The sequence below is a fragment of the Mobula hypostoma genome, chromosome 7, assembly GCF_963921235.1.
Source record: "Mobula hypostoma chromosome 7, sMobHyp1.1, whole genome shotgun sequence".
In the NCBI taxonomy this organism is placed as follows: domain Eukaryota; kingdom Metazoa; phylum Chordata; class Chondrichthyes; order Myliobatiformes; family Myliobatidae; genus Mobula; species Mobula hypostoma.
Genome location: NC_086103.1, coordinates 45,806,512 through 45,818,230, shown reverse-complemented (window position 1 = coordinate 45,818,230; position 11,719 = coordinate 45,806,512). Strand labels below are relative to the sequence as shown.

General features: G+C 41.4%; 2 non-coding genes across 2 annotated transcripts; both read left to right on the top strand.

Moving 5' to 3' along the window:
* The first annotated feature begins 5,500 nt into the window (after positions 1-5,500).
* On the top strand, positions 5,501-5,573 carry trnav-aac (transfer RNA valine (anticodon AAC)). Its single transcript has one exon. It is a non-coding gene; the product is annotated as a tRNA-Val (tRNA).
* Positions 5,574-6,927: 1,354 nt separating this feature from the next.
* Positions 6,928-7,000, top strand: trnav-cac (transfer RNA valine (anticodon CAC)). The gene has a single exon. It is a non-coding gene; the product is annotated as a tRNA-Val (tRNA).
* Positions 7,001-11,719: the final 4,719 nt, after the last annotated feature.

The window sequence follows — 11,719 nt, the reverse complement described above, 5'->3', positions numbered from 1 at the left end:
TTCGTCAAAATATGCATGACCCACATAATATGAATTTAATTCTTCTAATATAGGTCTCAACAAGACTACATACTTACTAGTAAACTATACTAGAATTATCTTACCAAAAGAGATGACATTTTCTGAAAATCATGAAAATAAAAAAAATACTTAAGATGCTGGAACTATAAACAGAAAATGCTGGAAATACTTTTCAGATCAGAAGTGATGCAAGTCTAGGACTTGACACGTTAGATCTGCTTCTCTTTTTGATGCTGCGTGCTTCCAGCACTTTTAATTCTCTGAAGGTCTGCTGGAAAACCAGGGTTAGTGTTCTTTGACTTGTTCTCCTTGTGCTTTGATCTAGGTTGTAAAAATTACCATACTAAATATGTATTGGCAAAAAAAATCAGCATAGTCTGTCAGGTAGATTCCTGATTTAGGATGGTTCTCTTGTGCTACAACAGCAAGCGTGTGTTATTTTGCCTGGATTTTTAACTCTTACTGCTTTGGAGATTTAACCCTGCTGGTTTTAGTAAGCTCTGATCAAATACAAGATATAGTGACGCCAAAAGCATCTCTTCTTGTATATGTTATAAAAAAAGGGGGGAGCATGACTTCAAAAAAGAAGCAATCATGTTGAGTTTACAACAATTTATTACTGAAAGTGTCTTTATCCTCTGCCTTCCACAGTAATACAAAAGTATTCTTCCTGCTTTGCTCAGTGCTTACTTGAACCAGCCCTCGCAACTATTACGGCCAGTAGGCTTTTTGAATAAGTCTCTATTTGCTTTGCACAATATGGCTGAACAAGATTTGCCTATTCCTCTTTGTAAAATTGCATAAGCCACCCCAAGTTAGTTGGGGCGTGGTGGTAGATAGCAATCTTGAGGTCTTGCCAGAACTGTTTGATCGGGTTAATGTTAGGACTGACTGGGTTAATCAATTTTCCTCATTTAAAGCCTCTCCATGGTTGCTGTGGCAGTGTGCATTGTGACATTGTCCTACTGAAAATCTAGCTGCATCCACAGTTTAAGTTTTAGAAACATAGAAACATAGAAAATAGGTGCAGGAGTAGGCCATTCGGCCCTTCGAGCCTGCATCGCCATTTATTATGATCATGGCTGATCATACAACTCAGAACCCTGCACCAGCCTTCCCTCCATACCCCCGACCCCCATAGCCACAAGGGCCATATCTAACTCCCTCTTAAACATAGCCAATGAACTGGCCTCAACAGTTTCCTGTGGCAGAGAATTCCACAGATTCACCATTCTCTGTGTGAAGAAGTTTTTCCTAATCTCGGTCCTAAAAGGCTTCCCCTCTATCCTCAAACTGTGACCCCTCGTTCTGGACTTCCCCAACATCGGGAACAATCTTCCTGCATCCAGCCTGTCCAATCCCTTTAGGATCTTATATGTTTCAATCAGATCCCCCCTCAATCTTCTAAATTCCAACGAGTACAAGCCCAATTCATCCAGTCTTTCTTCATATGCAAGTCCCGCCATCCCAGGAATCAATCTGGTGAACCTTCTTTGTACTCCCTCTATGGCAAAGATGTCTTTCCTCAGATTAGGGGACCAAAACTGCACACAATACTCCAGGTGTGGTCTCACCAAGGCCTTGTACAACTGCAGTAGTACCTCCCTGCTCCTGTACTCGAATCCTCTTGCTATAAATGTCAGCATACCATTCGCCTTTTTCACCGCCTGCTGTACCTGCATGCCCACTTTCAATGACTGGTGTATAATGACACCCAGGTCTCGTTGCACCTCCCCTTTTCCTAATCGGCCACCATTCAGATAATAATCTGTTTTCCTATTTTTGCCACCAAAGTGGATAACTTCACATTTATCCACATTAAATTGCATCTGCCATGAATTTGCCCACTCACCCAACCTATCCAAGTCACCCTGCATCCTCTTAGCATCCTCCTCACTGCTAACACTGCCGCCCAGCTTCGTGTCATCCGCAAACTTGGAGATGCTGCATTTAATTCCCTCATCCAAGTCATTAATATATATTGTAAACAACTGGGGTCCCAGCACTGAGCCTTGCAGTACCCCACTAGTCACTGCCTGCCATTCTGAAAAGGTCCCGTTTATTCCCACTCTTTGCTTCCTGTCTGCTAACCAATTCTCCACCCACACCAATACCTTACCCCCAATACCGTGTGCTTTAAGTTTGCACACTAATCTCCTGTGTGGGACCTTGTCAAAAGCCTTTTGAAAATCCAAATATACCACATCCACTGGTTCTCCCCTATCCACTCTACTAGTTACATCCTCAAAAAATTCTATGAGATTCGTCAGACATGATTTTCCTTTCACAAATCCATGCTGACTTTGTCCGATCATTTCACCGCTTTCCAAATGTGCTGTTATCACATCCTTGATAACTGACTCCAGCAGTTTCCCCACCACCGACGTTAGGCTAACTGGTCTATAATTCCCCGGTTTCTCTCTCCCTTTTTTAAAAAGTGGGGTTACATTAGCAACCCTCCAATCCTCAGGAACTAGTCCAGAACCTAATGAGTTTTGAAAAATTATCACTAATGCATCGACTATTTCTTGGGCTACTTCTTTAAGCACTCTAGGATGCAGACCATCTGCCCCTGGGGATTTATCTGCCTTCAATCCCTTCAATTTACCTAACACCACTTCCCTACTAACATGTATTTCGCTCAGTTCCTCCATCCCACTGGACCCTCTGTCCCTTACTATTTCTGGAAGATTATTTATGTCCTCCTTAGTGAAGACAGAACCAAAGTAACTATTCAATTGGTCTGCCATGTCCTTGCTCCCCATAATCAATTCACCTGTTTCTGTCTGCAGGGGACCTACATTTGTCTTTACCAGTCTTTTCCTTTTTACATATCTATAAAAGCTTTTACAGTCCGTTTTTATGTTCCCTGCCAGTTTTCTCTCATAATCTTTTTTCCCCTTCCTAATTAAGCCCTTTGTCCTCCTCTGCTGAACTCTGAATTTCTCCCAGTCCTCAGGTGAGCCACTTTCTCTGGCTAATTTGTATGCTTCTTCTTTGGAATTGATACTATTCCTAATTTCTCTTGTCAGCCACGGGTGCACTACCTTCCTTGATTTATTCTTTTGCCAAACTGGGATGAACAATTGTTGTAGTTCATCCATGCAACCTTTAAATGCTTGCCATTGCATATCCACCGTCAATCCTTTAAGTGTCATTTGCCAGTCTATCTTAGCTAATTCACGTCTCATACCTTCAAAGTTACCCCTCTTTAAGTTCAGAACCTTTGTTTCTGAATTAACTATGTCACTCTCCATCTTAATGAAGAATTCCACCATATTATGGTCACTCCTACCCAAGGGGCCTCTCACGACAAGATCGCTAATTAACCCTTCCTCATTGCTCAAAACCCAGTCCAGAATAGCCTGCTCTCTAGTTGGTTCCTCGACATGTTGGTTCAAAAAACCATCCCGCATACATTCCAAGAAATCCTCTTCCTCAGCACCTTTACCAATTTGGTTCACCCAGTCTACATGTAGATTGAAGTCACCCATTATAACTGCTGTCCCTTTATTGCACACATTTCTAATTTCCTGTTTAATACCATCTCCGACCTCACTACTACTGTTAGGTAGCCTGTACACAACTCCCACCAGCGTCTTCTGCCCCTTGGTGTTACGCAGCTCTACCCATATCGATTCCACATCTTCCCGGCTTATGTCCTTCCTTTCTATTGTGTTAATCTCTTCTTTAACCAGCAACGCCACCCCACCTTCCCTTCCTTCATGTCTATCCCTCCTGAATATTGAATATCCCTGAACGTTGAGCTCCCATCCCTGGTCACCCTGGAGCCATGTCTCTGTGATCCCAACTATAGCATAATCATTAATAACAATCTGCACTTTCAATTCATCCACCTTATTACAAATGCTCCTTGCATTGACACATAAAGCCTTCAGGCGCTCTTTTACAACTCTCTTAGCCCTTATACAATTATGTTGAAAAGTGGCCCTTTTTAATGCTTGCCCTGGATTTGTCGGCCTGACACTTTTACTTTTCTCCTTTGTACTTTTTGCTTCTACCCTCACTTTACACCCCTCTGTCTCTCTGCACTCGTTCCCATCCCCCTGTTGTGAACTAACCTCCTCACGCCTAGCCTCATTAATTTGATTCCCACCCCCCAACCATTCTAGTTTAAAGTCACCTCAGTAGCCCCCGCTAATCTCCCTGCCAGGATATTGGTCCCCCTAGGATTCAAGTGTAACCCGTCCTTTTTGTACAGGTCACACCTGCGCCAAAAGAGGTCCCAATGATCCAAAAACTTGAATCCCTGCCCCCTGCTCCAATCCCTCAGCCTAGATTTTTATCTGTATTCAGCAGCATTCATCTTTTCATCAATCCTGACCAGATTTCTAGTCCCTGCTGCTGAAAAGCATCCCCCATAGCATAATGATCCCCCATACTTTACAGTAGGGATGGTGTTACCTGGCTGATGCACAGCATTAGATTTACCCCATGTGTACCGCTTAGTATTGAGGCCAAAAAGTTCCACTTTACTCATCCAACCACAAGACCTTCTTTCACATCTTTACAGTATCTTCTAAGTGACGATTTGCAAAGTCTTTACAGGCAAGGATATGAGTTTTTTAGCCGGGGCTTCTTCCTTGCCAGTTTTCCATAAATACTCATTTTGGGCAAGGCTTTAAGAGATTGTGGAGCCATGAACTGTAGCTCGCTCAGAGTGACTGTTCTGTTACAGTAGCCTCTCTTACAAATGTCATTCTTCGGCGACTAAGTTTAGGGAGGCGCCTGACCTAGGCAGTGTGGCTGTGACTTTTTCTTTTTTCCTCATTTTCACGATGAACTGCACTGAGCTCCGAAGTATGTTCAGTGCCTTTGAATGATATATTTCCACGTTACTGGAAACAACAGATGTGTGGATGAGGAAATTTGTGCTGAGGCAGCCATCATCTTGTTGAGTAGTAGAGCAAGGTATGGGATGAATTACTTATGGGTTCCTTTTTTCTTTCCCATATCTTATTCCCCTCAGTAAGGCGATTATTATGTTCATTATTGGAACTATTGCTGCAAATCTCCTCTGAAAAATCTGGGGAGGAAAATATGTGAGAGAGGAAGACGTGAAGAAAATATTGGATTTAAGGGTGGATGAAGTCTTCATTAATGAACTGGAAGGAGGCCGAGAAATGTCACCGTCGGGTAACCTGCATCACTGAAAGGCAATGGAGAGCTGACAAACAAGGAGAGGCGGCAGTATGAAGGAACAAAGTTAACAAGACCGGGATAATTACCAAATACTCTCTGAAAGGTTTAAAAATTAAGGATATACATTCTCGATTGCGACGCCAATCCATTTGTGCAATTATCGTCCTCAGCAGCATCACCAAAGCAACCATATAGAGTGGTGTTGTGGAGAAGCCTGCGCCAGCGCAGAGCAATGGGCAGCACTGAGAGTCCCTACGCAATCAGAACTCCCTCTCCTGTACAATCATCAGGTCTCAGTTCCACTCTTCCGTCAGTTGTTTCCGTAGTGTAGTGGTTATCACGTTCGCCTAACACGCGAAAGGTCCCCGGTTCGAAACCGGGCGGAAACAGTTTTGCGTTGACGGGATGTTAATTTACCACTTTAATTTTGTTTGTTTATTCATAATTGTAAAATAAAATATGCTGTACTTTATTGTCGCCAAACAATTGATTCTAGAGCGTACAATCATCACAGCGATATTTGATTCTGCGCTTCGCGCTCCCTGGAGTACAAATCGATAGTAAATATTAAAACAACACACAAATTTAAATTATAAATCATAAATAGAAAAGGGAAAGTAAGGTAGTGCAAAAAAAACGGGAGAACGATTAACAGTCACACCAAAAACAAAATTATGAATTATTAAAGTCTTGACAATTGTCAGGACTCGGGCTGCAAAATATTAAAAAAGTTCAAAGTCAATTTATGATCAAAGTACGTATATGTTGGCATATACTACCTTGACATTCATTTTCTTGCATACGGTTACAAGAAAATAAAGAAATACAATAGAATTGATGAAAAACTATACATAGCAAAGTCTGACAAACAACCAATGTGCAAAAGAGGAAATTATGCAAATAATAAATGAAATTGTAAATACAGTACTTAATATTGAAAACATGGGTTGTAGAGTCCTTGTAAGTGAGTCTATAGGTTTTGAAGTCAGTTTAGCATTCAGGTGGATTAAGTTATCCATGTTGGTCCAGGAGCCTCGTGGTTTTAGGGTAATTACTGTTCCAGAACCTGATGGTGTGGGACGAAAGGCTCCTATTCATAGTAATAGCCAGAAGAGAGCATGACCTGGAGGGGGTCTTGTCTTGATGATGGATGCTGTTATCTTGCGGCAGTGCTCCTTCTAAATATGCTTAATGATGGTGAGGGCGTTGCCTGTGATGGACTCGGCTGGGTCTCGGCCTGAAACGTCGACTGTACCTCTTCCTAGAGATGCTGCCTGGCCTGCTGCGTTCACCAGCAACTTTGATGTGTGTTCCATCACTTTGTGTCGACTTTTCCGTTCCTGGGCAATGGTGTTTCCATACAATGATCTTAATAAAGCTGTTTAATGAGCAAATAAAGATACAAGGAATTGAAATTTCTTCCTCTCTTTACTGTAAATCCATCCAGTGAAAAAATCAATTTCAAATACTGCTATAGTAAAATCGCGATAATTTTAGCCAAAGAAGCAAATATAAACACGAACGATTCTACAGATGCTGGCAATCCAGAGCAACGCGCTCAAAATTACGGAGGAACTCAGCAAGGGTCTCAGCTTGAAACGTCTCTGACTTGCTGTGTCCCTGCAACATTTTGTGTGTATTGAACGGACGTGACTTTGTAATGGAAGAAACTGAAATGAGAGCAATTAGAATGTGACGTTGGTACTTTACAAAAGAATTTGCAGCAGGCTTTTGGCCATGACAGTTTCCGTAGTGTAGTGGTTATCACGTTCGCCTCACACGCGAAAGGTCCCCGGTTCGAAACCGGGCGGAAACATTTTATTCTACGTTCAGTCTTCTGTAGAATTTTCCTCCTGCTCCCAAACACGTTTTCATTGCTTGAATGCCATATATCTCACTTAAATGTAATTTATACGCTATCTTAAACTATGGGGGAGTGGGAACGTTGTAAGTAATTCGTTGGATTCTGCTTTTTAAAAATTTATTTATAAAGCACATTTAAAAACAACCCATGTTGACCAAAGTGCTGTACAATCCATAATAGGCAGCTAATTGGCTGGCGTAAAGTATAGCTCGCTGTGCCTTTTGAGCTCTTTGGAATTGAGAAACGGACAAATGATAGCAAGGTGATTGATGTTGAATTGTGCATATTCCGAACTCGGATTATTTTTCCTTTCTTGATATCAACGATTACAGCTCCCTTGTTTCAGACAACATGCCCACATAGCATATCCCTCGCAATTGCCACTAAATTACACAACGAACTGGAATCTGGATGGTGGCAGAGAATTCAGTAGTCTTGCGCGTTGGGGAAGAAGCTATTTCCTATTCTAACAGTTCTTGTCCTAATGTTGCGGTACCTCCTGTCTGATGGTAGAGGGTCAAAGAGATTGTTGGACGAATGGGAGGAATCACTGACAATGCTAAGGGCCCAGGCGCACACGGCGCACCAAATAAAATATCTCTAATGGGTGGAAGAGAAAGCCCAATGATCCTCTCAGCAGTCTCTGCACTCCTTTGTACTGACTTACCGTCTCTACGAACTTTTACAATAAAAGGCAAAATCATAAAACGAGATCAGAAATCATGGACAGAAACGTGAGTTTTGTCCACCATGATCTTATCTCTTGTCATAATGAGGCCAAACTCACTTAGAGGAACAAAACCTTATACTTCGCCTAGATACCCTCCAACCTGATGGCACAAACATCGATTTCTCCAACTTTTGGTAATTTCTCCTCACTCCCTCCTACTCTTTTTTTTACACTTCCTGTTCTGTTTACTCTCTCATCCCCTTTTCCTTGCCTGCCCATCACCTACCTCTGGTTCTCCTCCTTCCCTTTATTCCATGGTCCACCATCCTCTCCTATCAGATTCCTTCTTCTTCACCCCTTTATGTCTTCCACCTATAATCTCCCAGCTTCTTACTTCATCTTCCTTGCCCTACCTACCTTCCCCCACATGTGGTCTCATCTCTCACCTGCCAGCTTGTCATCTTCGCTCCTCCCCACCTCTTTTTCTGGCTTCTGCTCCCTTCATTGCTATTCCCATTGAAGGGTTTCAGCTGAAACATCAACTTCTTATTCCCCACCATGGATGCTGTCTGATTTGCTGAGTTTATCCCGTTGGCAGTGTGTGTGTGTGTGTGTGTGTGTGTGTGTGTGTGTGTGTGTGTGTGTGTGTCTGTGTGTGTGTGTGTTGCTCAATATCTCCAGCATCTGCTGAATTTATTGTATTCCATTTCAGAAATAAATTTTAATACTGTTCCTGCCATGGTAATTGATCAGGAATATCCTGGAGCATTAAGTGGCTTGACAATAATGCACTACAGACCACAGCCTTCACCTCTGAAAATTTCATTATGGAAATCTTGAACTAAGTTGAGGATCACCATTGACTGTGGTCATTGAGTTTATGCTAATGATTGGAATCGTAGTGGTTCTCTGTAATTCTTATATTCCTTTACATATCACTAAAGATCAGCTTTATTTCTCACATATACATCAAAATATTCAGCGAAATGGTCTTTTAAGAGACTCCTGGATGGCTACATGGAGCTTAGAAAAATGGAGGGCTATGGGTAAAGCCTAGGTAGTTCTAAGGTAGGGATATGTTTGGCACAGCTTTGTGGGCCGAAGGGCCTGTATTGTGCGGTAGGATTTCTATGTTTCTATGAAATGTGTTTTTGTCACTGTACTGCCCTCAATTGCAAGACTCTGCAGAGAGTGGTGTGGACAGCCCAGCACATCTGTAGATGTGAGCTTCCCACCATTCAGGACATTTACAAAGACAGGTGTTTAAAAAGGGCCCAAAGGATCACTGGGGACCTGAGCCACCTCAACCACAAACTGTTCCAGCTGCTACCATCCGGGAAGCAGTACCGCAGCCAGCAGGACATCAGACTGATTAATTCATGCTGACACAATTGTATTTCAATGCTATATTGACTGTCCATTTGTGCATACTATTTATTATAAATTACTATAAATTGCACATTGCACACTTAGACAGACGTAACATAAAGATTTTTACTCCCCATGTATATGAAGGATGTAAGTAATAAAGTCAGTTCAATTTAATTTAACAACTAACACAGTCCAAATATGTTCTGGAGGCAGCCCGCAAGTGTTACCATATTTCCAACGCCCACATAGCATGCCCATAACTTACTCACCTTAACCCGTATATCTCTGGAATGCGTTAGGAAACAGGACTATCCAGTGGAAATCTTTGCCGTCACTGAGAAAATGTATTAAATTGATTCCATCCCAAATGTGGAACTGAATAACCTCTTGAATAACTAGTCCTATATTTTGGTTAGAGCTAATGTAGAGAAATGTACCTTCCTATTCTTGGCCACGTAATGTTACTAACTGCCTTAAATTTTATTCCATCATTTGAAAAAATTTTATTGTAGCCTAACAAACAAATGCAAGTCAGTATTGATACAAACAAGGAGAATTGTACAAGTACTGGTGTTCCGAGTGATAAGTTATAGAACTCTTTTTGAAAATTAAGCTTTTTATTAAGTTCTGTTTCATCATTTTATGTAGGTGGGGAATGGAAGATTCAGAGTTGGATTTCAAAGTGTCCAAGTCCAATTCTTTATTCTAGTTGCTATGTTAAGGTTTCCTTCAAGAGAAATGACACTGAAACTTTTATTTTACTTGAAATAAGTTCTCCATGAATTGACTACTATTTGTATAATTTATGCTTATATTTTGTAAATTTAAATATTTGATTTTTATATTTGACACAACTGCTTAAGGATAAATGTTGAATTTGCTATATAGAATATACAACACAGATTAAACTCATAATAAGAAAATGCCAGTAACTTACATTTATATCTAATTTTATATTTTAAAAAAGCGTCACATAGCTTTTCAGATAAGTTTAACTATGTCTTCGAAAATCTGGAATTCCCTGCCTAACAGTAGGGCAACACAGAGTGGTAGCCAGTAGTGCTCTCTGGGCCGGGTGATATACAATATTTTCTTTACTTGAATGCCCCTTCCAAAATAAATCCCTTCCATTATTTCCTCTGGTGCTCCTGCAACACCTCCAGTAGCCCACGTTCATTACTGACCCCTAATCATGTCTATGTGGAATCTGCATGTTCAAATACGTGCAGGTGGTGGGTTAGACCATAAGACATAGAGGAACTAGGCCATCCAATCCATTGAATCTGTTCTGCCATTCAGTCATGGCTGTTTTATTTTCCCTCTCAACCATATTCTCCTGCCTTCTATCTAGTAACCTTTGATGCCCTTACTAATCAAGAACTTATTAACCTCTACTTTAAATATACGCAATGACTTGGCTTCAGCAGCCTCTGTGGCAATGAATTTCACAGATTCACCCCACTAGCTAAAGAATTTCCTCCTCATCTCTATTCCAAAGTGACGTCCTTCTGAGGCTGTGTCCTCTGGTCCTAGACTCTCCCACTAGTGGAAACATCCTCTCCATGTTCACTCTAGCTAGGCGTTTCAATATTTGGTAAATTTTAATCAGATTCCCCCCTTCATTCTTTTAAACTCCAGTCAGTACAAGCCATCAAATGCTCTTCATACATTAACTCTTTCATTCCCTGGATAATTCTCATAAATCTTCTCTGAGTCATTCCCATACCAGCTCATCCTTTCTTAGATATGGGACCCAAAACGGCTCACAATACTCCAAATGTGGTCTGACCAATGCCATATAAAGTCTCAGCATTACATTCTTGCTTTGATATTCTGTTCCTCTCAAAACAAATGCTAAATTTGCATTTGCCTTCCTTACCACTGACTCAACCTGCAGTTAATCTTCAGAGAACCCTGCTCCCAGGTTCTTTGCACCTCCAATTCCTATTGCACCTTAACAAACTTCACGTCACATGCCGGTGGTGATAAACCCAATTCTGATTCTGCTTCTGATTCCTTCTACCACAGAACACTTCCCTACACTACAGTCCATCTGCCACCTCTTTGCTCATTCCCCTAATCTGTCCAAGTCCTTCTGCAAACTCCTTGCTTCCTCCACCTATCTTTGCATCATCTGCAAACTTAACCACAAAGCCATCAATTCCATCATCCTGAACATTAACATAAAACTAGCAGACCCAACACTGATTTCTGCATTCCACTGCAAATCACCGGCAGCCAACCAGAAAATGCAGCCTATATTCCCACTCTTTCTACCAGTCAGCCAATCTTCTGTCCTTCCTAGTATCTTACTGTAATTCCACGAGCTCTTACCTTGTTTAGCAGTCCCATGTGTGCCACCTTATTAAAGGCCTTCTGAAAATCCAAGTAAACAACATCCACTAACTCCTTTATCTATCCTGCCTGTTATTTCCTTGAAGAATTCCAACAGATTTGTCAAGCAAGATTTCCCCCAATTGACTTTGACCTGTTTTATTGTGTCCTCGAAGTACCCCAAAATCTCATCCTTAATAATGGACTCTAACATCTTGCCAACTACTGAAGTCAGGCTAATCGGCCTATAATTTCCTGTCTTTTGCCTCGCTCCCTTCTTAAACAGTGGAGTCACA